The 20,794-nt window shown below is 39.8% G+C and overlaps 1 protein-coding gene across 17 annotated transcripts in view; it reads right to left on the bottom strand.

Moving 5' to 3' along the window:
• BNC2 (basonuclin zinc finger protein 2) overlaps positions 1–20,794 on the bottom strand; it is a 429,325-nt gene that overhangs the window by 322,300 nt on the left and 86,231 nt on the right. For 2 of the 17 annotated variants that reach the window (XM_082401639.1, XM_082401625.1), the window contains exon 2: positions 11,203–11,327. The exons of the other annotated variants lie outside the window; for them this stretch is intronic. The gene's annotated coding sequence lies outside the window, so the exon portion shown is untranslated. The remainder of the gene's footprint in view (positions 1–11,202; positions 11,328–20,794) is intronic. 17 annotated transcript variants of the gene reach the window in all.

The raw sequence follows: 20,794 nt of genomic DNA, 5'->3' as shown, positions 1-20,794 counted from the left end.
TCTGTAGGCTTCCTCGCACAGTATTTTTGATGAACAGAAATATCTTATATTTCAGACCACAACACAACTCTTTTTTACTTCATCCAACTACAAGGTACGGTGTTTGAGGGACTAGTGCTTTGTAGCTGACCCAACTGGACATGCCACCAAGTTACATGTAGATGAAGTACAAGAACAATCAGCCCAGAAATAAAGTAGTGAAAGTAAAATATATCATGGGCAAAGTAAAATATACCAGAGTATCAAAAGTTTAAAAGAATGAACACAGAAAGTAGTAAAATCTCTCAACCAATAAACATCAATAGAGTCGCCCTCATTAGTTTCCGAAAGTTAAGGACAAAGGACTGGGTAGGTTATTTTAGAAAAGTGACACCTATGTGATCAAAAGAACCTGGACTCCAGGAAGCAAATTCTTCACTCTGGGAGGTGAGGGTTGATCTTTTATGTTCTCATGGACATGGTCAAGCTGGTGCCATCCAAGGCTATACAGAAGTACATCTCCTTCTGGAATGTTATATGAGGTGTGAGGGAGGAACTATTCAAGACAAAATGCCAGAGGGGGCTGCGATCTAAGAAACATAGTCATCTTGTACAAATGCCTTTGAACACTAACCAAAGACATGCAAAGACCTTTACCCACTCTTCCCTCAACTTTTTTTTCGATTTCTTAGAGAAACAGTATTTCAAAAAAACAAAGAAAATGAAAGTTATAAATGGGGAAGAATCAAAGCCCACAATCCTCTTTAAAACTCCTGAATATGCGTTCCAAAGAAAGGGGAGATGAGCATCAGGACGGGTACCAAGGTAGTTCACACTTTAGGAAGATCAGTACCAGCAGCAGCTCCTGGGGAAAGAATAGGAGGTGGACCACAGTCATCTCCCATTTGCCTCCTCATTTTTATCAATTTTGCTCTTGGTTTTGTTTTTGCTTTTTGCTCCCCAAACTAACAGAAGGAGGGAGGAACAGAGCATGGCCTCAAGAGTAGAGAGATAGGTAACCTGACCTCTTAAAGTCCCCTGCCAACAACTGAGTCCGGAGAGCTCATTCTGAGATTTAACTATTGAGCATTAAGAAAGCTCCCCTTTGTATATGGCACTGTAATAAAATAACAGTAATGAAGATGCCTTGCATCTACTGCCTTATACCTTACTTAAAGTGCTTAATAACTTTAATGGATTGAAGCATCCCTATGAGATCAAAGGCAGATATGATCATTTCCAGCCTACATAATAGAAAATCAAGGAAGGAAGGTTAAGTAACTCGACCAAGCCCCACTCATCAATACCCTGTTCTGATAACAGTTAAGGGGCTGCTGGAGGGCTGCTTAGCTCAATGTGCTGCTTAGATGGCTGCTCAGTGAAGTCTAACTCAAAATAACTCTCTGGTTTGGGAGTTATGGTGACACTGGCTTGAGAAAAGAAATCTATTTAAAGTTGATATCAGCGAGGTCCAAAGGGCCCCACAGAACCTATCTGCAGACAAACTGATTTTTATATAAAGCAATTTTCTTCCCTTCAAGTTTTAAGATCCACCCCCTGCCAAATATTACAATGCAAAATTGCCTTGAGATAAGGGTGATTTTATGTGAAGTTGGAGAATAAACAAAATATACAGGATGAGGGGAAAGGAAAGAGATCCTATCAACAGGGTCTTCTCCAAACTGGTGGTGAGTGGAAGAAAACTGCAGAGCCTGTTACTTCCAGATGATAAAATCGAACCTTCCTACATCCCATTAAATCTGTTAAAGATGAACACAACACACCCAGCTAAAGAATGCTCAAGTATCATGTCACAAAGGGCCGCAACAACATCTTTAACTATTACAAGGCCCGAAGTTTGAAACTGCAGAGCTGCACATGCATTTGGTCATGTTCATGTTTATGTACGTCATGCCCTCCTGCCATAAAAAAAATCACTCCCCACTGGAAGACTGTACCAGGGGGAAAAAAATAACCTCATCCTAACATGAAATCTCTTTATTACTTATTTATTTGGGTTACCAAGTGTGTGATCAGAATTAAAATAAGAGCTGGGATTGGTTCCTAATAAAAGTTAACCTTGCTCTCTTTCCCACCCACACGAAAGTAATTCTGTTTAGAAATCTTCCCTTTTTTGGCCCCAACCCATTCTTTGGGGTGTGTAGTTCACTCACTGCCAGTAATTGCTTCCATACAATACCCTGTTTTAAAACATGTTTGCATACTTACGATGATGCACTACACTTATATTATATTTAAAACTCCAAATGGGCTTACAGATGTTATTTTCTATACTAAGAAACAAAGACTACGCATGGTGTCCCAAAGTAACAACCAGAAAAAAAGTGACCTCAATTTCATCTCCCTCTCTCTCTCCCTCTCTCTCTGAATTTTTGGCCTCCTGAACTTTTTTTTTAATTAATTGGAAGCACAAACTCATTCATCTGGGAAGAAGCTCAACCTAAAATCTGTGATTAGGCCATGAGTATATTCCTGTCATGTACCCAAATTAATATCACCTAGGTCAGTATGCAATAAGTTCTGTTGGCTAATAACCATTGCACTTAGGGCAATTTCATTGGCCCTTTTATAAGACTCACCTTTAATATAACAAAAATAGAAAAATCCTATGATAATTGTTGCTCGTATTTCCTTCCTTAAAATGACTAATACAACATTTTCAACCCATCTATGTTATCAATGTAGAAGTATACAAGTTGGTGTGATTTTATTTACCTGTATATACATACAATTCTTTTTCTTAATAAAAAGCAAATTCTCTTTCTGCTTTAAAAACAGAATTGTAAGATTTGGCATCTAAATTTGCTAAATTCAATTTGTTCTTCATGGCTCAGTGGTTTCAGAAATAGGTTAATTTTCACTGTCCCCCTTCCACAAATAAGCTTATGGTCAATGAAGAAACTCAAAATTCTCCCCAAAATGAAAAGAGGGAGAAGGAGATGAGGAAGGGGGAAGGTGGTGGAGGGAGGGGGAGAGATCCTCTTTGGAAGCTCACGTGTCACATACTCTGATTTTTGGAAGGTAGTACTTTTTATTTTGGCTCTTGTTTAGGGAAAGGTAGCAACTCTTTGGAGTCAGAGAAGGGATAAAAAAGCTAAGGATTAATTTTTGTATTATTCAAGCTCTACCATACACAAATATTTACTCTAGTTATAGTATACGTTGAAACCATACTATTCCAGACCCATTTGGGGGATTTTTGTCCCCGATATGAGGAACACACATGTATATACACACAAAAACACACAGTAAACAAATCAATCAACTTCAAGGAGGCTTTCTAGTATCATAATGTGATTTTATAAATTAAAAATGTGATTGGATTTGATTCTGAAAGTGGCCCCTACAATGCACTAATTTGCTTAACATACACATATGAAATTTTAGATCTATTCTCCAGCAGCAAAAACCCACCCCTGGAAGAAGGGATAAAAGCTAAATTTTGCTTTCAAAATATACAAAAAAAGGTATTACTCAACATTAAGCTATTATTAAGTTATTACTAACATTTTAGTCAAAAAAAACTAGTGCCTTTCAAAAGAAATTACTGACTTCAGAAAAGCTGAAATATGCTCAGGTATTGAAATGCACAGAGTCACAGAATCACCACCTGGCCCCCTCCAAAACTTAATATTTAAACAAACACCAATACTCTTCTGGTAAAAGTAACAGGTTTTCTCCCATGGGCTATAATCATTCACAGACGATGCCTTAATTAAAGCTGGGCAATGAAACCGTGGATTGAGTGTGTCAAGTCAAAAAACTTACTTCTTAGCACAACAGAGTACACTCATAATTTCTTAATGTGTCCTGTTAGATCGACATATTAGCAGAGATGTAAGTGATACCACTTTTCAACGTTAACTGTGAATTTTTTCACTTTTAGTGCTTTCTGTCCCAACTTTAATGTTCTTTTAATGTAGTTTTTCCTGTGTGATGTATCATATTTATCTCTGCAGCCATCCATCACTATTTTCTTTAATTGAGGTTAATTTCTTTCAACTTGGGGGAAGGTGGGAGGAATAAGGGGAACCCTCCTTCTGCAGCTCTGGGCACGAAAGGCATCACAGCTGCTGATTTTGTAGTCATGAAGCCTGATTTTCAGGATGCTGAAATTCCTCAAATCCACCCTACTGCCCTCCAATCTGGACCTAAATCAACAATCTACTGGTATGGAAACCCAGTTCCCACCCAGAACCACTTAATGAAAAATTTCTATCTACCTAAAATCCCTCCAGCTGCAACCTAAGTCCTTTTGTTTGTTTTCACACTCATATGGCTAACAGCTGGTACCACCTTCCATGTAAAATTATTTCATGTGTTTGAAAACAGGGATTAACTCATACCTTGGTCTTTTATTTCTCCAAGGCACGAAAACCAGTTCATTTCTCAAATCTTATATACCTTTTCTACTTTTACCTCTGGCCTCGAGAGTCCTGTTGGCGTTTGGGATAATCAAGTGGCCAGAAAAAAGTGAGATACATTATAAAGGTTGGGGAAAGGGTTACTCTCCTGCTCACCTTAGAGCCTAGTGAGGGGAACTTAGGATAGACTCTGGCAGAAGGCTGGCTGGAGGCTGTCCTCCTACGAACCATGGGGGTCAGAAAGAGCTCCCCCACCCAGTTTTTGGAGCAGACCAGAAGAGGAGGGAGACCTCCCACGTGTAAATGTAGAGCCTGACCATTTTAAAAGTCACCTTTAAAAAGAGACAGACGCTAGGCAAAGGGTTTTCTCTCTAGGTGCTAATAATACTTGGCTATCGTGCATTTGTATAGCACAATTTACCTGCGCATCTCTTCATAATATACCTCATTCCCTGAGGAGTCTGGGATGGTCTTGGGGGTGAAGGGGAGGGATGGAATCCACTGCCAAGCTTAGCCCGAAACACTGGGTGGTGAATTCTCTCCATATTACAAGCCAGAAGTAACTGTTTGATTTAATCTCAAGCATCCATTAGCTGCCTGACACTCAACAGGCATGTAATGAGTGTTAACTGAACTGATAATCGGAGGTGGGGGAGTGCGGATCTTCTTGGCTTGGGCAGTCCTCAGTGAGGAGGAGGCTAGACGATGCACAAAGAAAGAACATGATGGGTTCTAAGGACGGTCCATCAAAGGGATAGGGGAGCCAAAATGAAAGAAGACCCCAATCAGGCTAGTGAAGTGGGCCAGGGAGAAGTTATCTGTAGAGCTGAGCCCTTCAGGAGATCAATGCTGAGGGCAGGGACAGCTGCAGAGCAGAGTCAGCCGTCAGAGTTGAGGGAGATGAGAGGCCAAAGGAGACATGCGGGTGGGACTATGACAGCATCCTGTGCTCTGCCAAGGTGGTCATATTTTATCCATAGGGTGCACAAAGTTTGCTGCGTTCTATTTTTTAATCTTATTACTGATGTTTTCAAACATATACAAATGTAAATAGTATCATAAGCCCCCTGTGAACCACACCACCAGCTTCAACAATTATCAGCACATGGTCAGTCTTGTTTCACCTATACTCTTCCCTAATCCCCTTAACCTCCCTTGTCCATCGGACACTTTTAAAGTAAATCCCAGACACAGTATCATTTCAGTGGCAAAGGCTTTTAAGACCTTACACAATCAGATCTATGTTTCAGAAGGACTACTCATTCAGGGCAAGAGGCGAAAAGATCAGTTATGTGATTTTGGCAAGGAAGTTAGTAAGACCCCACACCCAGAAGCGACAGGAAAGGTGTGGAAGTGATGGGAGATCCCAGGGAATCTTCTCCTGAAGAGACTGTCCTACACAGAAGATGGCACCTGATAGGGGAGTTCGGGAAAATCTGGGAAGAATTGAGGCTCACTGGGTTTGACGAAGACAATGAATGGAGACATTGATTAAGAATTAGAGAGGGATGCATTGGGAGTTTGGGATTAGCAGATGCGAACTATCATACAGAGAATGAATAAACAACAAGGTCCTACTGTATAGCACAAGGAACTACATTCAGTATCCTGTGATAAACCATAATGGAAAAGAATATGAAAAAGAATGTACATACATGTATAACTGAATCACTTTGCTGTACAGCAGAAATTAGCACATTGTAAATCAACTATACTTCAATATTTTTTTTTAAAGAATTAGAGAAAAGGAGGAAATGCAGAGTTGGGAAGATATGTTTAGTGTTTGGTTCAATAGGTGTACTGGACATGTAGGTAGAATAAATCAAATGTTAGAGCCGAAAGAACTGTTGTAGAAGAAGATGAGGGGGGAAAAGCCATCTGAATTCACTGTTTGAAAACAGACTTGTGCCTGTAATAGGTACCAGAGAGACAAAGAAAGTCCCTACCCTCAGGAACTTTCAGTCCAGTTGGAGAAACAGACAGATTGTCCACACAGCAAAGAGAAATGTAAAATCAGGATTCATGTTCTAAAAGAACATTTATCAAAAGAGGGGTGTGCCTTGAAGTAGTGAAGATTGAGCTAGGATCTGAAGGAGGGTTAAATTTAAACTGGGTTGAGAACTCAGAGAATGGCAGAAAGCAGAACACTAAGAAATGGGGGCACGGGCAGACAGCGAGAAAGTTAGGAGAGAAGTGGGGGCGGGGGGTGGCTGAGGAGGAGACGGGGGCAAACTCTCAGGTTTCTGACTGCCAGAGACCTGCAGTGGGGAGCAATGGAAGAGGATTTAGGTAAAAAGCTTTGCACCCAGGTGATACCAACGAAAGCAAGGGGCTTTCTTCGAGCATGACCCACAGGGCCCTGGAAAAGTCTAGTACCTGTTCAGATCGGTAGCTTGAACTTAAGTCAGCTTAACATCTATGTATGGTTTAGACAGGCAGCCCATAACTAAGTAATTCTGTAACTCTTCCTTTCAGTGTCCTGACATGCCCACAGGTCTGCGAGCTTCAGGGGGACCATGTCTGTCCCTGTCACTGCTGTACTCTAGGTTCTAGCACAGCACCTGGCATAAAGAAGATGGCCAGGGGCTTCCCTGGTGGCGCAGTGGTTGAGAATCTGCCTGCTAATGCAGGGGACGCGGGTTCGAGCCCTGGTCTGGGAAGATCCCACGTGCCGCGGAGCAGCTGGGCCCGTGAGCCACAACTACTGAGCCTGCGCGTCTGGAGCTTGTGCTCCGCAACAAGAGAGGCCGCGATAGTGAGAGGCCCGCGCATCGCGATGAAGAGTGGCCCCCGCTTGCCACAACTAAAGAAAGCCCTCGCACAGAAACGAAGACCCAACACAGCCAAAAATAAATAAGTTAATTAAAAACAATTAAAAAAAAAAAAAGATGGCCAATAAACACCATGTGCATGTGCTTCAGAGACATTATCTCATTTACTAGTCACGATACCGAGTTAAATAAGGGGGATCACTCTTCCCCATTTTACTGATAGGGAAAGGGCCAACAGAGTCACCTGGCTAGTAGGTGGTAGGGTCAGATAATAAACCCAAAGGACTAGGAAACAGTCACTATACAGGTATGAGAGCCAAGGGAAAGGGGAGTGAAGCTCAGGGAGGCCACACAGCTCATGATGTGATTTCAAATAATAGTAAAGGGTATGACCTTGGTAACAAGATCAGGCTTGGATCTGAAAAACCCAGCACTGTCCCTTATTAGTGACACAGTTTCTTCATCTGTAAAAAGGAGAAAAGCAGTCTCCACTTCACCAGCTTAACGTGAAGACTAGATGATGCTTCATATAAAGCATCTAACACAATGCCTGGCACACGATAAGCATTCGATCACCGTGACTTCTTATTACAGTCATGTGGCTGGAGCTTCGTGGACATTGAAGCTTGTTGTGATGCTGAGAAAATCCTGGTGCTGATGACCCTCTACACTTAAAACAAGATTTTTCAACACAAGCTACTTCCGAAATAAGAAATCTTTCAACAGACTGTGGAAGACAAGACGTTTCCGGGTATCTGAGATCAAAACCAAAGTCCTAATAATTGCTATTCCAGAAGTTCACTTATATGGCACCCAAGGTTTAGGTTTAAAATGTGTGTTCATTTTCGTCCAGAGACAGCTACAAGTATGGGCATAATATGTGTCACAGTTGGCCTGCCTAGCGTATCCTGCATGAATAGTCAGCAAAAAAAGATAAGATTTTAAAGGCCCACCAACAGCAATACATGAACTATAATGACAAGACAAAGGTTCACTCCAAAGGACACTCAACTTGATAAAGGTGTCACTCTTCACAGTTACACCCCTACCGTGTATATTTTTCTCATGAAAGGATATATTTAACACTTTCTTCAATTTTCCCCGGAAATGCATCTTTTGTTAAATGACAGATAAACTTCACCAAGAATTTTAACACTGATTTTATTACCCTCACCACCCCAATCCTCTATAAAGAGGCAACATTTCCAACATGAAAATATTTTAGCCAGCATAGTTTTAAGTTAAAGTAGTATCTTTGCCATTGTTTGGCGGGGCGGGGAGGAAGGCAGAGAGAACAGTGGGGACTAGAAATGGAAAAAGAATTTTTAAATCCCCGTTGCACTATCTACCAGATGTAAGTGAATAATAACTAATATGTCTGCAGCCTCAGCCTTAATCTTAAAACAAATGATAGTATTCAAATATAATATTTCACACATGCAGACTGATAACAGGTTTTTCCCTTCTTTATTTCTTGAAGAGTCTGTGAACGACACAATACAGAGTACAATGTATTTAATGAAAGGTTTCCAGGCTGATTTCCCTACAGGTTATTTTCTTTCTTTTCTCTGGAACCCACACGCGGGGTATACTGCAGGGACCAGGGGTGTATATAAAAATAAACTATGAGCCAGTATCAGAGCTGATACCCTTTCTCCTACAGGGGCAAGTGAATTATTAGATCTGTGTCATGAGTGTTTTTTTTTAATATGCCATTGTTCCCACTTGAGCACATTAAATTTTCCATATCCACTTTTAAACCAATATAACCTTTTTTTCCATGTTCATAATGTTCATGCTGTACATTAACAGGCAGAAAATCCAATAGCTTAAGTCATCATTTGTAGTTATATGTAAAGCTTGGTGGATGAAAACCTTTTGCATTTTCCCCCTCTTTGAACAGATGCTATACTGGAGTTGGCTGAAACCCTAGGAAAAAAATTACACCTCATGGGAAACTGTGCTAATATTTTTTTTCTTTTATGATTGATCACAAATCCATTTTGAACATTACACATTTTTTTAAAGTTTATTATAACTCTGGTTCAACATCTTCTAGCCCAACAAATTGAAGGTGTTGGAATCTTTTGGTCTGGAAGATGTGTTTGCCAATTATTTTTGTACTAGTGCACATAAACAGGGAGGACTGGATCTTAGGTATGAGTTATACATTCCTGTACAAAATAATTGTATATTCTATGAAGACTGATTCTTTTTCTGGAGAAATATACAACAACACAAGGGAAATCTTGTACTAGCAGCATAACTGAAGTGGCAAGATACAATATTAGAAAAACAGAGCTACTTTCATTACTGTGATGCTGTGTGTCAGAATGTCTCTCCTTAATGAACCTGTTTGCAATAAGACTCCGGGTGCAAAGAGGCTATTTAGAGAGACTATTGTGTCTATAGCGAGTCCTTCAAATATCTTCCCACCATTAGACATGCCGCATTGACCAATTCTGTCCTGATTGCTGTTCTTTTTACTATCAAGGGAGATTCTTGCCCAGACAGACGGATGGATCAGACACTGCAGTTCATAAAATGTTTACACTGTACACACACACACAGTGGTACAAGCTCCAGCGCTCCAGATCACACAGTTGAATGTGGCAGTGTCACATGAAGGTTTATGACATTCCAATATCAACGAAAGGATTTAAGTTAAATTTTGGTCGTCCTGTCAACCTGTCACTCTCAACAAAAAGCCTTTTTACCCCCTCTCTTTTAGTACATGCCCATGCCCATTGCTCACATGGGAACACTTCAGGGAAACATTTTCTGTGTCATAACGTTTCTCACTCTGTTGAGATTTTTCTCCCAACTGCTGACAAGAAAAGAAGACCACACATGTCATACCATCCAAAAAAAAAAAAGAAAATGGTGAGAGAGAACACAGTAATAAAAGAAGAGTCAAAAAAGGCTTTCTAAAAACATTTTAAATTCCAACTCACGGTGACAGACTCAGAGGACAAGAGACTTGTCTCTACAATATAACTGAAGCATCTCCGGCTGAATCAGCTGCCTTTTAACCAAGTCTAAACATGAGAGGCTGAGGTGCTCAGCAGAAACTTCCTGTTCATCTTAGTCTGTACTCTGTTCTTATCAGCTACCGGGCGTTGCTGTAGCCTCACCTTTCACTCACCTACATGCCAAGTAATCCTCTACAAAAGTCCTTTCCTCTTGTGCTTTTTCTAATAGTGTATCCTTCCTATTCAAATACAAAAAATATGCCTGCCAGAAAAGGCCTTATACATCTCCCCCATCTCAGCTACCAGGTAGAAAGAACTTCAAACGCAGAAGTCTAAATTGCCATTCGCTAATAAGTGTAACCACTACTAGTTACATCTGAAAAGGAAACAGAGAATTACACACCGAACTAACCCTGGATCCAATGAATCAAACGCACCCAATTACAGTTTCAATTCCCATTATTTTAAGATTTCTCTCTCACCTCCTCCTTCCTTCTGGGCTCAACCTTATATTCTCGAAGGTTGAGAATACAGACCGTCTCGAAGACTTGACATACAGACCATCACCTGTCCTGTAGCTCTGATTTTCAAAGCCATTTGGAATATCTGTGATTTCAAGATATTTCCTCATCCAACTTCTAAAACCCCCACGGTGATAAAACCTTAAAATAATGCCTCTATTAAAGCTACTTTGAACATTTATTGAAAACAGATAAGCCTTTCTTAATTGAGATATCTGACATCGTGAACCTGTTTAAAAAACACTTTGAGGATTTGTCTGCAGATTTAGGAGGTGAAGGGAAAGGAGAAGTCTAGCAGCAATCACTTTTTTTCCTGCAAGCAAACTAAGACTGTAAGAGATTTAAGGAAACTTGTCTTGGCCCAAACAATCCAAGACCCTCGTATAGGACTCCAGGTGCCTTGCCTACTGTTCTTGCTCACACCAGGCTGGAGCTCTGTATCCAGTAACCTTTCCGTATTTTGCCAATAAAGGGTTTTGTTTGCTTTTTAAACAAGTGACAGCTCTACTAAAATATGCTCAGTTATATCTGCCATGTGTACTGGTGTAAAGAGAAAAAGACTATAGATAATTACAAAGAGTATGGAGAATCCAAAAATGATTCCTGTGTTCCAATCTCAAAGTATGGTCTCAGCACCAGCAACATCAGCGTCACCTGGAGGCTTGTTAGAAATGCAGATTCTCAGGCCGTATCCATGACCTACAGAATCAGAAAAACTAGGGGTAAGGCCCAGCAGTCTGTGATTAAATGAGATCGTCGCGTGACTCAGATGCATGCTCAAGTTTAATAACCCCGGCTCTTGAATATACAATATGATTTACATAGCTTCCTATTAAAACTACTTAAAATGGCTAATGCTCCTTAAGGACATAATTAACTGTCTGTAGGCCAAAAAAAAAAACAGACCTAAAAGGAGGAAAACAATCCAGGATGAAAAATCCCAGTTTAGGAATATCCCAATTTAAGGCAAAAGAAAGCATAAATATGTGTCTTTTGATTGAACTATACAATAAAAACCACTCCACTGGTTCTTCTATTTGGAAGAAAGTAAGCACTCTCTTTTAGATTAATAAAATCAGATATTTAAATAAACCCCAATTTTAGATGAGGTGATGGAAAATATAATGGCAACAAATTCATAAATTTAGTCATAAGGATCCATGGCAAAAGGGAAAGAGATGTTAACCAATATGAAGTGATAATTATTCAAAAGTTATAGCTCAGATAGGACAGTAGTATGCACCAAAGTGAAAATATACCATTTTGTCAAGGTAAATGGAGGTGGGGATAGGAAGAAATTAGAAAACTAGCACCAAATTAAGAGCAAAGTACGGACATGAACAGAGAAAGAGTACGTCCTACGGGTGAGAACATTACAAACGATCTGTGAAAAGTTAAGAGGGGCAAGTTTGAACTGGATCTGGCATTAAACCTCAGGGAAATTACTTCAAGAGAACTGTTAACTCAGGAGGTAAAAAGCGTATCAGAATCATCATGACTTCAAAATCAAAGCCAGCACTGTTTATAACGACCAGAAGTTAGATAAAACCTAAACATCCATTCAAAGACGACTGGTGACACTCATCACGGTCCTCCCATACAATGGCCTTCTATGAGGCCATAGAAAATTGTATAACAACCGTGATATTAACAATGAAAAATACCTACATTGGCAAGTAGAGAAAGCAATTAAACATCCAACTTCTTTTTCAAAAACTATGGGCACATATATGTGTATATGCAAAGAATAAAGTCTAGAAAACCATAAACCACAATGACCACAGCAGGTAATTGGATTGCAACTTAATTTTATCTTCTTCTCCCTATTTCTCTATTTCCTGAATTTTCTTGGTTTTTAAATGAACAATAATTATTCACGTAATGAGGAAATCATAAAGATACAGACACGTAAATGTTTTAGGAAAAAAAGGAAATAAATGATAGATTGTCTTTTTATAGGCAGGGACCCAAGGAAGTACTGCTGGTTGGCAGAGGTTTTAAAGCACTAATAAAATTCCAGAGTCTTCACAAAACCAGAATTCAGAAACAAAGCTACGGACTTTAGAAGAAAAAAAACCCCTAAACTACAGGTAATCATCATAATGTATCGATCCCTCTTTTCAGCAAAAAAAAGAGAAGGGGAGGATATCAAATTCACCTAAACCACTACATTCGAGTAATAATCCAAATGAAAAGGACATAGTTTACTGAGCACATATTATGTGCCAGATACATTCACATAATATCTCCTTAACCTTCACAGCAACTTGCAAGGTATCATCTCTATTTTGCAAAAGAGGTTGAAAGGAAACAAGCACGTTTCTGATACACAGTGGACCCCAGAGCTCATGAGATCTTTCTACTTCACCAGGCTCCAAAAGGGGTCCTTAACACCCAGTTCTTGAAGTGATGAAAGCTGAAGTTGAGGGTACCCAGGTAAGAACTTCAGAAAGGACTCCATTATCCTTTGTTAAACACAAAATCAGTACCATAGAATAGGAGGGGTGGGGGAAGGCAGCAGGGGCCTGATGTGAGGCGGCCAGGCAGCCCATGTTAAGGACTTCGGACTCCTGAGAGAAAATGACATTTTTAGAAATGCCCCTTTTTTGCCTGCTTTAGGGGATGGTAGTGGTAATGCAATGGCCAAACAAAAGATGTTGCTTAGATAATTTACCAGACATATGGAGACAAGAGCAGGTTTAAGAAGTATCCAGATGCAGGTAGAACTGACACGATGTACTGATGGATAGGATATTCTTCCTTAGACCAAACAACCATGTGAACTTAATTCTAAACTTATTTACATATTCCTTCACCACTAACAAACTTTGAAGGCATCTCCAATTTGGAATCTTGCAACTTCACTTCTTAGTTTTTGCCTTTGTAATACAAAGCTACCCAAATGCATTTAGACATTATAAAGTATTTGTTCCATCAACTGATAGATGGATAAACAAAAAATGTGACATATACTACATATAATCGAGTACTGTTTGGCAAAAGATGGGTGAATCTTTAAAATATAAGTGAAAGGACTTCCCTGGTAGTGCAGTGGTTAAGAATCCGCCTGCCAATGCAGGGGACACGGGTTCGAGCCCTGGTCCGGGAAGATCCCACATGCCGCGGAGCAACTAAGCCCGTGCGCCACAATTAATGAGCCTGCGCTCTAGAGCCCGTGAGCCACAACTACTGAGCTTGCATGCCACAACTACTGAAGCCCGCATGCCTAGAGCCCGTGCTCCGCAACAAGAGAAGCCACCACAATGAGAAGCCCACGCACCGCAATGAAGAGTAGCCCCCGCTCGCTGCAACTATAGAGAAAGCCCGCGTGCAGCAACAAAGACCCAACACAGCCAAAAATAAATAAAATAAAAATAAATAAATTTTTAAAAAGATTTAAAAATAAACAAATAAAATATAAGTGAAAGATGGCACAAAATACCACATATATTAAGATTCCATTTGTATGAAATGTCTAGAATAGGCAAATTCATAGAGACAGAAAGTACATCCGTTCTCCACAGTTGCAGGGGATTGGCAGTGTCTGTGTGTGTGTTGGGGGGGGGGGGCGTGATAGTTAAAGGGTAGAAATTTCTTTTCAAGGTGATAAAAATGTTCTAAATTTGATTGTGGTGATGGTTACACAACTCCAAATACGCTAAAAACCGCTGAAACAGTAAAAACATCCTAAGTAGGTAAACTGTACAGTATGTGAATTATATCTCAATAAATCCATTATTTTTTAAGTCTTTTTTTTTTTGAGGGGGTATTTATAGAGTACGATGCTCAAGTCTAAGGTAGACACAGGATGAGCAAATGAAGACAATAGGACTTCAGCACTAAAACAGTACAAAAATCTACAAAATATAAAACCCCCAGTGCTTCCTATTCTTAGCATCTCCTACTTGGTTCTATGCAAAATCTCCCTCTTGACATCTTTAAGAAAAAATGCTGACTTTAGAAACAATTCCGTTTTTCCTTTGGTTCTTAATTCCAGAGGTATTTATCCAATAAGATATATTCTGAATCACAGACCAGAAGTTTATTTAATCATGCAGTTAAAGAACACTCCCTAAAAGAGATTTAATTCCTCTGTTAAAAAAAAAAAAAATTCTCTGGATAAAACATTTCTAGACATGTGAGTACTCTAAAAAAATTGGATAGAATAGTTTCACATTTTTATCAACATTTAACACTAGTCTTACTTTGCATGTCCAGCCACAATAACATCTATTGTAACTTATGCTTTTACTTGTATGGATATAATGGGAATCATTGCCAAATGTGCTCTTCAAGCAGGTGTCTTGGAAACCACTGGTCTAAATGCCAAAGATCTAAAGATTTAAGCCCTCATGTCCTCAGAGCTGTAATGCTTTTCAGGGATGTTGGTGATAAACGAACAGTTCATATCTACAAAAAAAGCAGGGGCATGGAAGAAAGGAAATACCTTTTTATTACCCTAGGGGAATAATCATAGACTTAATCAAAAGTTTAAATACGAATACATTCTATCACAACAACATTTAAAATTGCCAAAAGTTAGAAACCTACATTTCCAATAATAGGGGTTCTATAAATAAATAACGGTTCGTGTCAGAATACTATACGGCCATTAAAAATGCATGTTTTACAAGTAACCCAAAGGTATGAAGGACCACTAATGTGACTTTTGCAAAATATCAGTTGCAAAATAGCATATTCAGTATCATTTCAATTTTATAAAATTAAAGATGCATACGAAAAAATCTGAAATGAGAGTTACAAAATGACAAGTAAGGTTATCTCTAGGTAATGTTTATGAATGATTTTTCATTTTTGGTAGTTACATATAATTCAAATTTTCTAAAATAATTATTTCTGTTATAAGGGATGGGGACTCATACAGTAAGTTTGTAATCATTTCTCATCTCCTCATCAAAGTAAACTGCAAAAGAAAAATGTTCTGATCCAAAATGAGAGAGTTCTGGTGATCTGAGTTTTGGTTGTCTAAAGTTTTAACATACTAGTCCCTCTACCGTGCCGAGTTCTCTCTTTACTCTGGGCTTTTATCAGAGCTGTTCCCTGTTTTTAGTCACTCTTCCTAGACCACTTCATCTGGCTAACTTAGAAGAGTAAAGAGGCAGAGATGCCACTTCCTCCAGGGCGTCTCTGGCACTCACTCCTCCTGTGTGTGCTGATGGAACCCTGGGCTTAGGGCTCGAGGGCATTTATCACATGGTACCATGGTTGCCTGGTTTCATATTTTTCTCCCCTACTACACTCTAAGGTACTTTGAGCGCAAGAAAAGAAATGTTTCTGTTTTGTTCAGCATTACACCTGCTATAGTTCATAGCACATCATATAAATTTGATAAATATTTTGGAAAAAAATGAATTTATGTATTAATGGATGAATAAAGAAGTAAACAGTCTGTCAGAGAAGTGAAGCACGCCTAATTCTTAGAAGCCTTTTCTCTGCAGTAAACCAGGGGTGTGTGTTTCATGTAATGGAAACATCAGAGTGTAGTCAGTTAGTACTTTAAGCAAAAGACAGATCTTATGTGGCTCCTGCTTTCAGAGTCCAAAAATCTGAAAAGCATGAGTCAAGTCGAAAGTTAAATATATCCAATCACAGGGTATTAAATATGTTAATATCTTAAATACCCAACTTGCAAATAAACAGAGATAAGGCACAATTAAAAGAAACAAAACAGGGCTTCCCTGGTGGCACAGTGGTTACGAATCCGCCTGCCAATGCATGGGACACAGGTTCAATCCCTGGTCCAGGAAGAGCCCACATGCTACGAAGCAACTAAGCCGGTGCGCCACAACTACTGAGCCTGTGCTCTAGAGCCCATGAGCCACAACTACTGAGCCCGCGTGCCACAACCACTGAAGCCAACGCACCTAGAGCCCATGCTCCACAACAAGAGAAGCCACCGCAATGAGAAGCCCATGTACCACAATTAAGAGTCGCCCCCACTCACCGCAACCAGAGAAAAGCCCGTGCACAGCAACAAAGACCCAATGCAGCCAAAAACAAAATAAATAAATTTATTTTTTAAAAAAACAAAATAGAATTATACCATATTTCCTGAACTTGGTTCCTAAAGATCAGATTCAGAAGTTGCTTTTATTCATAAGCTTGGAAAAAGTAAATAAAACATTCTGCACATTGCTCACCATAAATCTTAACTTATCATTGAAAGTAAATCTAAACACAAACATAACCCGAAAACCTCCTCTAACCCCACAAATACTCAGACAATCAAAATCTGATTTCTAGGACAGCAGTTTTACTATCTGAGTACAATATTTACACAGAAGAGATAAATTATGCAAATCACAATGATTTATGCTTGTTATATCTAAGCTTACTCTTGGTATATTACAAGGTTCAAGAGTCTACAAATTTACTCAAAACTCAGGTTGTCTAATGAAACAATTATACCATTTAGGACACTTTTAATACTGATTTAGATTTAAGATCTACTTGGTAAGGTTGATCAAAGCTTCAAACACTATGCACTGCTTTACATTATCTACTTAGCACTTGATTGTAATAGCTATACAACAAATTCAAATTAAAAATTAATTCACAAATTAAACCCCTACTTATTTAAACCACTACTATATTCACCTTCCTTCCATGTTATCTAGAAATGTCTTTTAAAAGTAATTCAAATGAAATATCACTGCTGTTTTTAAAACTAGAGCAATCACTACTAATCTTAGTTATGCAACTGCCCAATTAGCCATGAGTAAATTTTCAAAAGTAAATTTTCCATATATAAATTTTAAAATTCATTTAAAATTTTTAAAGGTTTCTTGACAGATATATTAAAGCACTGGAAGATTTTTTTAATAATTAAAAATTTCAAACACAAAGGGATTAGTACACCTCAACTAACAGTGGAAGAGCATCCGATTTCCTTTTTCTAGTGAGTTTGACAAAAAAATCAAAATTTTTGGTTAAAACAAGAAAAAAAAATCCTATGCAAAGAATGGAGGAGAGCATCACAGGAATAAGAAACAAATGTGATTATCTTTTCAGTCCAGCTCCGGGTGTGGTAGGGAAGACAGGTAATTAGGGTTTAGCGTGCCTGGCAGGGTGCTTGTGCAGTTCTCTGTAATCGTCTAGGGCTACTTTCTTCACTAAGTACTTAACACCTACCACTACTAAAAATAAGACAAAGCACTTTCAAAAATTTTTAAATCTAGTCTGGAGTATCATACAACCATACAAATAACTGTCCTACAAGGCACAAAGCATTAAGTGCCTTAAGAAAAAGACTGCAGAAAAGGAGGCATACCCAGGAACTGATATGGCTAAAACACAATATAAAAAGTGTCAAGGAGAGACTGAGGTGGAAAGATATGCTGGTCTCCTCTGAAGGAGGACCCTGAATATGGAAGTAAGGGCTTGTCCCTGAATAGAGAAGTAAGGGCTTATTCTGATCAGAGAGCCTGCAATGAATGAAGTTTGGGGGCTGAGTAGTGACAACGAGATGTTTTTAAAAGCCTCCAATCCCAAGGAGTAGAGTGTCCTGGAGGGAGCTTGAAGGTGAACTGACCAGTTACTGCAGCCAGCTTGTGGTATGGCAGTGAGACTGAAAAGGAGCCAAAGAGTGATTGTTCACTTTATAAACCATCTCTCCCATCCAACTCAACAGTAGTCATGAGACTTTTTTTTTTTTTTTTAAAGGAGGGAGGGGATAGTTCCAAGAGACAATGCACACTAAAACAGTCAACTTCCAGGTTGTGGCAAATGATGGGAGTGGGAAGAAAACAGGATGAAAAAGATCACTCGGGTGTTCAGGCCTGTGAGACCAGAAGAATGACGGTCACTCCTAGAGGTGGAGTAAGGTTTGTGTGTGTGTGTGCTTGTGCTACAAAGCATTTCACAGAGACAGCTTTCTGGTGTATTTTTTGAAAAGGGAATGTGCTTGCACATTAGAGATGAAGAACTAGAACCTTAAACTCACCTTTGCCAAACCCAACTCTCCTCTAGTTAAGGTTAACCTGTGCCAGCTGCAACGTAGGACTAGACTACCCAAGCCCTAAGATATCTCTCCAGCAACGTTTCTTGTTGAGGCCTTCACCTCCTGATTGACACGATGGATGAGCAGCTGCTCTGCGTTTTCAGAGGCCAGAATTAGAAAAACTGAAAGAAGTTACACTGCAGCTGGAAGGCCAGAGAAAGTAACTGGATCAGGTGACTAATTCAGGTGATAGAAGCTCTTGCTATGTATTTCTTGAAAGGAACAACTCAAGGAGATGCAGGTGAGGTAAGGTCTAAAGCTTACACACTTTGGGGGACCCTCTTTAAGAGAGAGCATGCAAAAACACATGCACCCTTTACAAAAAGAAATGACCTTGAGAACACATTTGCTGGGGCCCTTCCCAGGGCTTTGGAGGAAAAGTCTCCTCTGTGCACAAGCCCCACATTCAGAAGAACTGCAGAGCTCAAGGGCCACCTGAGGGCAATCTCAGGAATCCCAGACAAGAAGAAGCAAACTTTCCTGGACGGCACAAAAAGAGTTAAAATTACCCAAGAAAACATAGGCAAAAAGAGATGAGAGGCTTAGACTCACTGATTACTCTTATAAGGATCTCATTTGACAAGGGTAAAATACAAAGAAAGCGTGTGCCAGTTTTTACAGAAAACATATGGGAACTTACCTGGGGAAATTTGCTTTCTCTTAACAGAACAAGGAGTCTTTTCAGGTATTTTAAGTTGAAATTGAGAAGGGCATTTTTAATTACAGTAAATGTGGAGAAAGAGTAAGCCACAGGAGAATGGTGACCATAATGCGTTAACATTCAACTTCATTCCTGGGTTGGGTGGATGGAAGAGACTAGAACAGGAGCTATATTTTTACATACAAGAACCCACTATACAAGGAAGGAGAGAAGGAAGGGAGGGAATAAAGGAGAAAAGGAAGAAAGAATAGAGAAAAAACAGAAGAAAAACATCAGTCTCTCGACTTGAATAAGCCTACAAGAGGCACTTTTCTTTAAAGAAAGGTTACAAATGTCACAGACAATCAACTTATCCCCCAAATTTTGGCTCCTCAAAATAAAATTACAAAAAGTATGACATGTAAACTGTCAAGGCAAGAGCGTCCTTTTCTGTCCCAGATGCCCTGTGTACTCAAGTTTCCACGGGGCAAGTTTATCAGCACTGTGTCTTAGCTCTGAACCCCAAATGCAGACAGTGAGATGCCCTGCACTGAAAATGGAGGGGGTGAGCTCTGGTGGGTACAGGTGGGGCAGGAGAATCAAAATCACAACAGTCAGCACCCCAGTGAAGGTCTTTGATCTGTACCACAATAACGTGAATCCCACAATAGTCCTAGCTCCTCCCCCACCCCAAAATGCAACTCTCACCCAGCTGGTCGGGCATCTTCTTCTCTCCCCAAATGTTAACGGGAAGAGACTGGAAAGAGCACAAGATCGGACAATGACCAAACACGACAGGCTGGAGAACAGTAACAGTGATTCCAGGCTCTCTTGGGAATAATAAAGTGACAGAGGGGACAGGAAGAGAGCCAGTTAGTACATTCCCAGACAAGAGAGAGCTGAGGCCAAGGAAAAGGAAGGAATTAAGCACAAATTTTGCCAGTCTGCCTATGTCAGCAAAGTTATTCTTCATTAATATGAAACTGACAAGCAACTGAGACAAAGGTACAAAATGTGCAAGAATGGGAAGAGCCCTGGGCAGGGGGAAACTAGTTCTGTCTCCATCATCGTCTGTGATCTTCAGTGAGTCACCTCAGAGCCTTCTCTAGACTCCATCTCTCTTAACTGTGAAATGAAACAATTCCCAGAGCTGGCATTCTAGAACTTTAAAGACCTAATGGTGTAGATAGAAGAGTACGGACTCTGGAGCCAGACTACCTGGGTGTGAATTCAAGCTCTGCCAGTCTGTCTGACTTTGGGAAAGCTACTTGACCTCTCTGTACCTCAGTTTCCCTATCTGTGAGACACAAGAGAAATACTCTACCACACGGAGCTGCCTGAGGATGAAATGCTCTGTTAGCTGTAATTACAGATGTGGTCTAATTTTGTAGCCAGTACCTTTTGGGTATAAGCAGTTGTGTGGTGAATCATCTTTCTGAAAAGTTCTTCCTCAGAGGGGCAAACACTCTACCCATCACTTTTCAGGGTGCTTCCCTTCCTAGGCCA

Source organism: Balaenoptera borealis (assembly GCF_965194805.1).
Source record: "Balaenoptera borealis genome assembly, chromosome: 8".
Lineage (NCBI taxonomy): Eukaryota > Metazoa > Chordata > Mammalia > Artiodactyla > Balaenopteridae > Balaenoptera > Balaenoptera borealis.
The sequence above is the reverse complement of the archived record's forward strand: the minus strand, read 5'-3'. Positions and strand labels throughout refer to the sequence as shown.